General features: G+C 45.8%; 1 long non-coding RNA gene across 1 annotated transcript; it reads right to left on the bottom strand.

The window, feature by feature from the left end:
• Positions 1-3,551: 3,551 nt before the first annotated feature.
• On the bottom strand, positions 3,552-9,190 carry LOC144586820 (uncharacterized). The gene is made up of 2 exons (XR_013541872.1): positions 9,082-9,190; positions 3,552-3,760 (listed from the first exon to the last, which is right to left on the bottom strand). It is a non-coding gene; the product is annotated as an uncharacterized LOC144586820 (long non-coding RNA).
• Between the last annotated feature and the right edge of the window lie 1,654 nt (positions 9,191-10,844).

Genomic DNA, 10,844 nt, shown 5'->3' with positions numbered 1-10,844 from the left:
TATGTCTGTGAAAATAAAAGAGCAACACTGAGAGATAAAGACAAACCGGTCTCTATGTGAGAGCCTCCTGTGGTTTAGAGATTGGCACTATCACCCAAACTCTTTTTTTAGAAATACAGACAAAATATCCTGCCCTTGTGTGTTGCCCTATACCTGATGCCTCCAACCTTTCACCAGTGTCTTGTCACACAGAGATAGGAATCTTTTGCACCCTGGCTGCTCCAGATGTCTCTTGTAAAATGTACCACTTTTGCCCTGCCCACCTGCTCTCTGGTACCCCATTATAAGGCTGGCACAGCACTGTGGTTTAGGATCATTGGGGATGACCATTGATAATGGGGTGCCAGTTCTGCAAATCAGTGTTCTCAACAGAAGAGAATGGCTGATCATCCAGCGTTTGTCATCCCCCTGACAATTAGCAATCCTGGTTTCTTTACAGTTGCAGAAGGCCTTTTCCTACAGACCTCCAAGCTCATGCAGGGTCTGTGTAGGCATCCTTCAGTCTCGAGAGACTATGGTATCGTGCTCTGTATGGAGGTCTTGGAACAGTGTCTAGTGTAGTTGAGAAGGCCAATTCGAGAGTGACAATCCCTTCCACACTGGAGACAAATCCAATCTGTCCCCTGTCCAGCTCCCTGGTTTTGCTTGTTTTGGGACTGCATCTTTGCCTCAGTCTGCTGTACAAGTGTCTCTTCAAATTGGGAGAGGCCACGATGCACCGCCTGCCTCCAGGCTGAACGCTCAGACGTCAAGGTTTCCCATCTGTTGAGGTCCATTCCTAAGGCCTTCAGATCCCACTTGCAGATGTCCTTGTAACACAGCTGTGGTCTCCCTCAGGGGCGGCTTCCCTGCACTAATTCTCCATACAGGAGATCTTTTGGAATCCGACCATCAGCCATTCTCACAACGTGCCCAAGCCAACGTAGACGGTGCTGTTTCAATATTGTATACATGCTGAAAATTCCAGCTCATTCTAGGACTACTCTATTTGGAACTTTGTCCTGCCAGGTGATACCAAAGATGCGTCGGAGACAACGCATATGGAAAGTATTCAGCTTCCTCTCCTGCCGTGCACAAAGGGTCCAGGACTCGCTGCAGTATAGGAGTGTGCTCAGGACACAGGCTCTATAGACCTGGATTTTGGTGTATGCCGTCAACTTCTTATTAAGCCATACTCTCTTTGTGAGTCTAGAGAACATGGTAGCTGCTTTCCCAAAGCGTTTATCCAACTCGACATCTAGGGAGAGAGTGTCAGAGATTGTTGAGCCAAGGTACACAAATTCATGAACAACCTCCAGTTCTTGCATGGAGATAGTAATAGAGGGAGGTGAGTCTGCGCCCTGGCACATGACTTGTGTTTTCTTCAGGCTGATAGTTAGTCCAAAGTCTTGGCAGGCCTTGCTAAAATGATTTATGAGCTGTTGGAGGTCTTCAGTAGAGTGGGCAACAATGGCTGCATCATCAGCAAAGAGGAAATCCCGCATGCATTTCAGTTGGACTTTGGTCTTCGCTCTCAATCTAGTGAGATTAAAGAGCTTTCCATCTGATCTAGTCTGGAGATAGACACCTTCTGTTGCAGTTCCAAAGGCCTGCTTTAGCATGACAGCAAATAAGATCCCAAACAGGGTCGGCGCAAGGACACAGCCTTGTTTTACTCCGCTTCGGCTGTCAAAGGGATCTGATGTTGAGCCATCAAAAACTACAGTGCCCTTCATTTCCTCATGAAAGGACCTGATGATATTAAGGAGTTGAGGTGGACATCCAATCTTGGGAAGTATTTTAAAAAGTCCGTCCCTGCTAACCAAGTCAAAGGCCTTTGTGAGATCTATGAAGGCCACAAAGAGTGGCTGTTGTTGTTCCCTGCATTTCTCCTGCAACTGTCTGAGGGAAAATATCATGTCGGTGGTGGATCTATTAGCTCGAAAACCACACTGTGATTCTGGATACACTCTGTCTGCAAGCACCTAAAGTCTCTTCAGCACAACATGGGCCAGCAGCTTCCCTACAACGCTGAGAAGAGAGGTACCACGGTAGTTATTGCAGTCGCCCTGTCGCCTTTGTTTGCGTCCTTCATGTCCTGTGGTACTCTACCTTCTCTCCAGCAAAGACAAAAGAGTTCATACAGCTCAGTGGTGATGATCTCTTTAGAGCACTTCAAAACTTCAACGGGGATGTTGTCCTTTCCAGGTGCCTTGCCAGAGGCAAGGGAATCCAAGGCCGCTTTTATTTCTGCTAAAGTTGGTTCACTGTCCAGCTCTTCCAAGACAGGCAGGCACTCAAAGTTATTTAGTGCCTCTTCCGTTACTACATTCTCTTTAGAATATAGCTCAGAGTAGTGCTGCACCCAGCCTTCCATCTGCTGTGCTCGGTCCTGGATGATCACGCCTGTAGTAGACTTCAAGGGAGCAGATTTCTTCTGTATTGGACCTAACGCCTGCTTGATACCGTCATACATTCCCTTGATGTTACCTGTGTCCGCTGCTATCTGTATCTGAGAGCAGAGCTGAAGCCAATAATCATTGGAACATCTCCTGGCAGTCTGTTGGACTTGGCTACGAGCAGCTCGAAGAGCCTGCAAGTTGTACTCACTAGCACAGGCTTTGTATGCTGCTAGAGCTCTCCTCTTATCCTCGATGGCTGGAATCAGCTCCTCCGAGTAGGCTTCGAACCAGTCAGCCGTCTTTTTGGTCTTCTTGCCAAATGTGGACAAGGCAGTGTTATAAACAGCGTTCTTGAAGTGTTCCCATCGTTCAGGTGCATTCGCATCAGCCGGGCCTGGAAGAGTTTCCTGAAGCGCTTGGGCAAATTCTTCCACTTTTCTTTGATTGCGAATCTTGTTGATATCTATACGTGGTCTTCCTTCCTTTTTAGTGTGATACAATCTCTTTGTTCGCAGTTTTATTGTGCTACACACCAGGAAATGATCAGTATCACAATCAACACTCTGGTAACTGCGTGTGATCGTAATACTAGATAGGCTAGAATGTCTAGTGAGGATCAAATCAAGCTGATGCCAATGCTTCGATCTTGGATGTCTCCAGGAAACTTTGTGTTGAGGGTATGCAGGGTAGCCTGGGACTTATTCTTGAGATGCGGGTCTGGCATTGGCTGCCTCCCACCTCTTGCTATTTGCCTATCTACCTCCCTGCTTTCTTGAGCTGATGGCCAAGCCTCTGACCTCTGATGACTCTTAACCTTGACAATAAGCAAAGCAAAAGCAAAGCATGCTGCTTATATACCTCCCCATAGTGCTTCAAGCAGTCTCTGGGCAGTTTACAAGTTAATTATGCAGGCTACACATTGCCTCCTCAGCAAGCTGGCTATTCATTTTACTGACCTTGGAAGGATAGAAAGCTGAGTCAACTTTGATCTGGCTACCTGAGATTGAACCCCAGGTCGTGAGCACAGTTTTGGCTGCAGTACAGTGGTTTAACCACTATGTCACAAGGCTCTAAGGAAGTCACTTGCCCCAACTGTACCACTTCATTTGCCAGCAGCAATGCCCTGTCCTGAGTCTACAGGAGGCTGAGGATGTTACTATTGGAGAGGGAAGGAAACATGAGGAAATAATCCTAGCACTAAAGTCTGGAATTGTTTGGATTACAGCTCCCAGAATCCTCTCAGCAGGATGGCCAGAAGCTATGTCCACTGAGAGATGGCCGTAGGTACTTCTATAGTATTTGATGTACCCCTTCATTGTCCTGAGGCCGCTACTCATAATGGAGGGTGCTTTTACATTTCTGTATGGGAGGTTAAGTACCTGGTGTTACATACAGCACTGATGTTACCTGTCTGTCATGGGTTTGGAGGGAAAGTTCCATCCTATGGGGAGTGGAAGGCGGGACATCAGGAGGAGGGGCTGTACTGTATATATATGTGGAGCGTGTGTGGAGACGCTGGGATGTGAAGAAGCAGCAGCTGGGAAGAAGAAGCTGGTGTGGGAGTCTGTGTGTCAGACAGGGTACTACTGTGTGTCAGAGTACCAACCTGATAGGTTCAGGTGTCTGAATGGTCAGCCAGAACTGATAGGTTCAGGGTCTGTGCTTCAAGTTAAGGGTTCTGTGTGAACCAACCTGTGTGTATGTATGAGTGAAACTAAGCCACGTTACTATATCTTATTCACCTAATCATTTTATTTTCCCTGTGTGTTGTTTAAATAAACCTGATTCGTTTATTTGTTAAAAATCCATCCCTGGTCTGTGTGACTTCTTATAGGGAATGGTTGGTGGCAGCTTAGTTAACGTGTGGCAGATCCCAGTAGGTCTGGGTTTGTCACATTGATTGGTGTCCAGCGTGTGGGATACGACTGGTCCAGTTGTCCAGCGGTCCAGCAAAGCCTTGGCAAGTGTGCCCAGAGCAAGGGGGGTCTAGTCAGGGACAATCTGAGAGCGCGTAGGTAATCTTCTAGGTGTGCCTCACGGGGGGGTGCACTAGTAGAAGAACGTGTAACCTCAGATTGGGGGCTAGATTAGGGAGCTCTGAGGCAGCCTGTTTTGGCGGGAAAAAAGCTGAGGCAAAACTGTGAAATAGCAGTGAGCTAGCTTGTCTGCTGAGAGGCCCAGCAGAGGGGGGTGGACTCCGGCTGGCTACAGTTGCAAGTAGTGCTGAAGGACAGCAGCAATCTATAGAGAAAGCTGGTTCTGAGGCAAAAGAAAGAAAAAAAAAGTGGTCGTTTTATTTTGAGGCTTGACTTTTTAAAGCAGCTTGTTCTGAGGGGGGATTATGCCCTTGACTCGAAGCCAGATGGCAGAAATGGGTGAAGTGAAAGACCCCCAGGTTGACCAAGGTTCTGAGGATGAATTTGGCTCAGTGCAGGGTGACAGCACGGGAGAACAGAACCCAGAACTCAGAAAATTGCTCATAGCCCAACAGCATGAACTGAGGATGAGGCAATTTGAAGTGGAGGAAAGATTAGAGAGAGAAAGAAGGGAGGAAAGGGAAAGGCAATTTGAAATGGAGGAAAGGGAAAGAGAGAAACAAAGGCAATTTGAAATAGAGAGACAGAGAATTGAATTTGAATTGCAGAGAGAGAAAATGGCGTTTGAATTAAAAAAATTGGAACTGATGAACCAGAACAATAATAACAATAGGGATTCTGAGGGAGGCCAATTGTCGAAAGCTGACCTGAAGAAATTCCCTGTGTACCACAAGGGAGATTGTCCTGAGGTGTTCTTTTCCTTAGTGGAAAGAGCGTTTGTGGACTTCTCAGTGAGGGAAACTGAGAAGATGACCATCATGCAATCTTTAATCAGTGGTAGCCTGGCTGAGGTTTATTCAGAGATGCCACAGGAACTGATGAGAGATTTTGCAGAGTTTAAAAAACTGGTGTTTGCAAGACATGGGATAAATGCGGAACAGCTGAGGCAAAGATTCAGGTCCCTCACAAAGAAACCAGAGCAGACTTTTACCCAAGTGGGGGCTCAATTGGTGAGGCTGCTAGAGAAATGGCTATCTCAGGAGGGGACAGAGACCTTTCAGCAGCTCAAAGACTTAATAGCGCTGGAACAGTTCTATTCAGTCCTGCATGGGGAACTGAAATTCCAGGTGAGGGAAAGGAAACCGAAATCTGTGGCAGAAGCAGCCGAGATCGCAGATTTTATTTCCCAAATAAGAAAGCCCTTGGGTGAGGGGAAATCTGTAGGTAAACCCAAAGAAACCTACAGCAAGTACTCTCAGGGACCAGGGAAAAACCAGCAAGGGGGAGGGGCCCATGGTGCAGGGAAGCCCTCAGAAATGAAACCAAGACCTCAGATTTTGGAGGGAAAACCAAAACAAGATGAGAGAGAATCAAAATACACCAGAAAATGTTATTTCTGTCAGGGAAAGGGCCATCTAATCTCAGAGTGTGAGAAATTAAAGCAGCTAAAAGGAATTGTGCCTCAGGATTTGAGTGGGACCAAGCCAAAAGCTGTGTTCTGTGTCCAGAAAGAGCAAGGCTCATTGTCACTGAGGGAGCCTGTTGCCATGGCTACTCAATCTGAAACAGCTACATCTGCTGATCAGGCTGAGGAAAATGGTCCTCTTGTAGAGGTCAGGCGCTGCCTACTGGTGAGAACAGATTCTCAGTTGTTTGAGACAGCAGGGGTGGACGTAGGAATACTTGACCGTCAGTATCGGGGGCTGCGGGACACTTGTTCTCAGGTGACCCTGTGCCATCCAGATATTATTCCTAGGGAATATCTAATCCCAAATGAGAGCATGAAGGTGGCAGGGATTGAGGGGCAGGTGATCTCACTGCCAGTCGCGGAGGTACCTGTCAACTTTCAAGGCTGGAGGGGAGTTTGGCGGCTAGCGATTTCATCGACTCTGCCAGCAGCCGTGCTCGTGGGAAATGACCTGGCTGAACATGTGAAACGGGTGCTAGTGATTACACGTTCACAAGCCACCACGGAGACAGTTCAGGGGGGTAATGATGAGCCAGAGACGGAAGCAGAGGGGAGTTCAGAAGCTGTGGTGGAAACCTTAACCACAGACAGCAGATTTGGACAAGAGCAAAAGGCAGACGCCACTCTCCAAAAGTGTTTTGAACAGGTGACTGACGCCCAGCTAACACCTGAAACCCCAGTGAGATTTCTGGAGAAAAAGGGGATTTTATATAGAGAGACCCTGAGGAATATCTCAAAAGGGGGAGATGGGATCAGAAGTCAGCTGGTGGTACCTGAAAAGTATCGCCCCATGATCTTACAAAGGGGGCACTCTGACATGTTTGCTGCACACTTAGGGGTGAACAAAACACAGCAGAGAATCACACAGAATTTTTACTGGCCTGACATAGGGAAGCAGATCAGGGAGTTCTGTAAACAATGTGATGTGTGTCAAAGGCAGGGGAATAGCCGTGACAGGACCAAAGCAAAGTTGTGCCCTTTGCCTGTGATTGACACTCCGTTCAAATGCATAGGGGTGGATATTGTGGGACCTTTGCCCAAGGCCACAAAGAGGGGGAACAGGTTCATTCTCACCATTGTGGACCATGCCACGAGGTACCCTGAAGCCATACCCTTGACTAACATTGAAACTAACACAGTGGCAGATGCCTTGGTGGGGTATATGTCCAGGATGGGATTTGCCTCAGAAATAATCACAGATTTGGGAGCATCGTTCACATCGAAGCTCATGAAACGCTTATGGCAAATCTGTGGAATTAAGCACAAGGAAACTACTGCCTATCATCCTGAAAGTAATGGGTTAACTGAGAAGTTCAATGGGACTCTAATGCGCATGATTAGGGCTTACTTGGCAGAGAATCCAAACAATTGGGACCAGAAGCTGCAATCCCTTTTGTTTGCTTATCGATCAGTGCCACAAGCCAGTACCGGGTTCAGTCCATTTGAACTTTTATTTGGGAGAAGGGTGAAAGGGCCCCTTGATTTGATCAAACAAAATTGGGAGCAGATCACCCAGGATGACCCACAAGAAGTTGTGACATATATAGACTCTTTAAGGAAAGACCTAAAGAGAAACCTAGAGCTAGCAGCAGAGACCCTGCAAGCTCAAAAGGTCAGAAAGAAAGATTGGGATGACCAGGAAGCCGGGGAGAGGCACTTTGACCCAGGGGAGGTAGTGCTTTGGCCTAGGCTCTGCAAAGAGAACAAACTGCAGCTGGGTAGCCCAGAAATAAAATACTTGGGTCACATGGTAGGGGGAGGAGTGATAAAACCCCTGGAGGCCAAAATAGAAGCTGTTCGTGATTGGCCCAGACCCAACACCAAGAAAAAAGTCAAATCATTTCTTGGGTTGGTGGGCTACTACAGAAAGTTCATCCCGAGGTTTAGCGAGATTGCGGCTCCGCTGACCGATCTGACGAGGAAGAAGGCTGATGACCGCATCCCGTGGGCCAGCGACTGTGAGGAGGCGTTCCAGAGGTTGAAGCAGGCGCTAATCAACTATCCAGTGCTGCGTGCTCCAGACTTCGACCGGGAGTTTATCATCTACACCGATGCGTCTAACAGCGGGGTAGGAGCGGTTCTTTGCCAGGAGGATGAGAATGGTGACCAGCATCCAGTGTCCTACCTGAGTAGGAAACTTCAAAAAGGTGAGAGACATTTGGCAACCGTGGAGAAGGAGTGTTTGGCCATAGTCTACGCGATCCAGAAGGCCAAGCCTTACATCTGGGGGAGACATTTTGTTCTGTGCACTGACCATTCACCATTGCAATGGTTAACGACAATGAAAACCCACAATAGCAAACTTATGAGGTGGGCTTTAAATCTACAGGACTATGACTTTGAAGTGAAGGTGGTCAGAGGGTCAGTGAACTGTGTTGCTGACGCCTTGTCAAGAAGACCTGAAGAATGAAGACGGCGAAAGAACATGGACTATGTATATATATTGATGACAAAAAGTTAAATGTACCTGTTTTTTGAACTTGGTTTGTATGAATAAAGGTAAATTGATGTAATGTATATGGTAAATGTTTAAATGCCTAATTGCTATGGTTAACTTAGAATGTAAGTATAAGTAAGTATGATATGGTATGTATAACTGTTGTTGTGTGTTTTATCCAGGTTGTTTTTTGGGAAAAAGCACCTTAGCTTTCCCCCTACAAAACAACTTATAAAGAGGGGAGGTGTTACATACAGCACTGATGTTACCTGTCTGTCATGGGTTTGGAGGGAAAGTTCCATCCTATGGGGAGTGGAAGGCGGGACATCAGGAGGAGGGGCTGTACTGTATATATATGTGGAGCGTGTGTGGAGACGCTGGGATGTGAAGAAGCAGCAGCTGGGAAGAAGAAGCTGGTGTGGGAGTCTGTGTGTCAGACAGGGTACTACTGTGTGTCAGAGTACCAACCTGATAGGTTCAGGTGTCTGAATGGTCAGCCAGAACTGATAGGTTCAGGGTCTGTGCTTCAAGTTAAGGGTTCTGTGTGAACCAACCTGTGTGTATGTATGAGTGAAACTAAGCCACGTTACTATATCTTATTCACCTAATCATTTTATTTTCCCTGTGTGTTGTTTAAATAAACCTGATTCCTTTATTTGTTAAAAATCCATCCCTGGTCTGTGTGACTTCTTATAGGGAATGGTTGGTGGCAGCTTAGTTAACGTGTGGCAGATCCCAGTAGGTCTGGGTTTGTCACACCTGGTTAGACTCAAAATCATTAAGATTAAAGAACCAGAAAAGTGCCTGAATATTTCAGAAAAGGATTTTTTTTAAAAAATTATAAAAAGAAAGCTTAATAATATATATACTTGCGGAGGCGGGGCTTTGTTGCGGTGCTGCCAGCAACTCCAGAGAAGAGCTCTCTGGAAAAAACTGGAACCCTCCGGCCCGGGATCCCCCTTTTGAAATGGGGATCAAAGGAGAGTCTAGAAGAAGTCTCTCTGGAGCAGATGGTGAGCAGCAGAAGGAGAAGAAAGGGAGGCAGACCCGGACTTTTTTCTTCTGAAGAAATCACCGTGCACGGACTGGAGTGGGCGCCATTTTTTGGCACTGAGCCGCGAGGAACCCTTTACCGGGGGAGAGGAGAGCAATCAATATAAACTAATAATATAAAACAAGTAAGTAATCCGAAGCCTCTGATTTATGAAACAGCCTCATTAAGCTGAAATAAGAATGAAAATATTTGGCTGAAAGAATAAATGCAGCGGCGGGTTTATCTTATCAGTCTGACTCAAAAGCGAAACTAAGCTTCTCCAAGTGAACTCTTACTGTAAAACACCAGGCTGATTCTAAAGCCGAGAGTCTGAGATGGAAAAATAAATCTTATGTTTCTGGAGAAGAATCCCAGATAGCAACACCGTCTGACTGGATTTAAGAGACTTCGGTGGATGCAGTGTGGCTGGGATACGTTACTCTTTGCCTTCTCTGGACTTTGGGAACTATAAATAATAGAATCTGGTGGTTTTTGGGAGAAGGAGCTGACGTGGCCGACTGGACTAAGGAGCATTAAGGGGTTAATGAAGATCACAAGACGAGCTCCAAGGATAATCTACTGGACAGTTTGAGACTTTATGATTGTTGTTTTGTTTGTCGGACTGCAGACCATGTGTGTCTAATAACAGAAGCTTGCTGAACCCAGGAGAAGAAGAAATAACTGCGTCACGGTTCTATTTGATATTGTATTTGCTGGGCTAAAAGTTGATTTTTATATTACAATATTTGGATAAAGATTGGAGGGAGATCTAAGGGGAGGATTATGATGAGGGGTTTGAATTGTTGATAAAATTGTGGAAACTGTGGAAGGATTTCTAGGGGGTGATTATTGTGGTATTTATACAAACCCCAAAGCCTGAGATGGACCCCAAAAATTCAAAAGAACAAATGGAGACTTGGTCTGTTCAATCCCAAAGTTCTGGAATAGTGGTGCAAGAAATAGAAAAGGAATGGCAGATTAATATACAAAGGCTAATATTAACAGGGTTCCAGCGAGTGAATGCAGGTCTTAGCAAAATAGAAGATTTGATGAAAGGGACGAAAGAGGGGACAGTAGATGCCAAACAAAACTTAAATGAAGTTGTACAAACTTTAGAATCATCTGTATTAGACATGACACCAGGTAATATGAATGCAGTAGAGAGTTATCCAGTGACCCATGCAGCTTCCAAAATTAAAAAGCATTATGACAAAAATCTTAAGGAGGCAGAGATACTGAAACCAGACAATCTTATGGTGAAAATATGGGAAGTGAAAAAAATGGATATTCTGTCAGATGGGCTGAAAGACTGTTCAATTCAAAAAGAAACTGAACGATGGGATGTATTGTATAAATGGCAGCAGCTACCAGACAGTGTTGGAATAACATAGAATAAAATTAAAATTAAATGATAAGATAAAAGCAGGAGGGTAATCAAACTGTGAAAAAGCAAAAAGTTGATACGTATTAGTAATATGAAGTGATTGGA

The sequence above is a fragment of the Pogona vitticeps genome, chromosome 2, assembly GCF_051106095.1.
Source record: "Pogona vitticeps strain Pit_001003342236 chromosome 2, PviZW2.1, whole genome shotgun sequence".
In the NCBI taxonomy this organism is placed as follows: Eukaryota; Metazoa; Chordata; class Lepidosauria; order Squamata; family Agamidae; genus Pogona; species Pogona vitticeps.
This window is presented reverse-complemented; position numbering and strand designations above follow the sequence as displayed.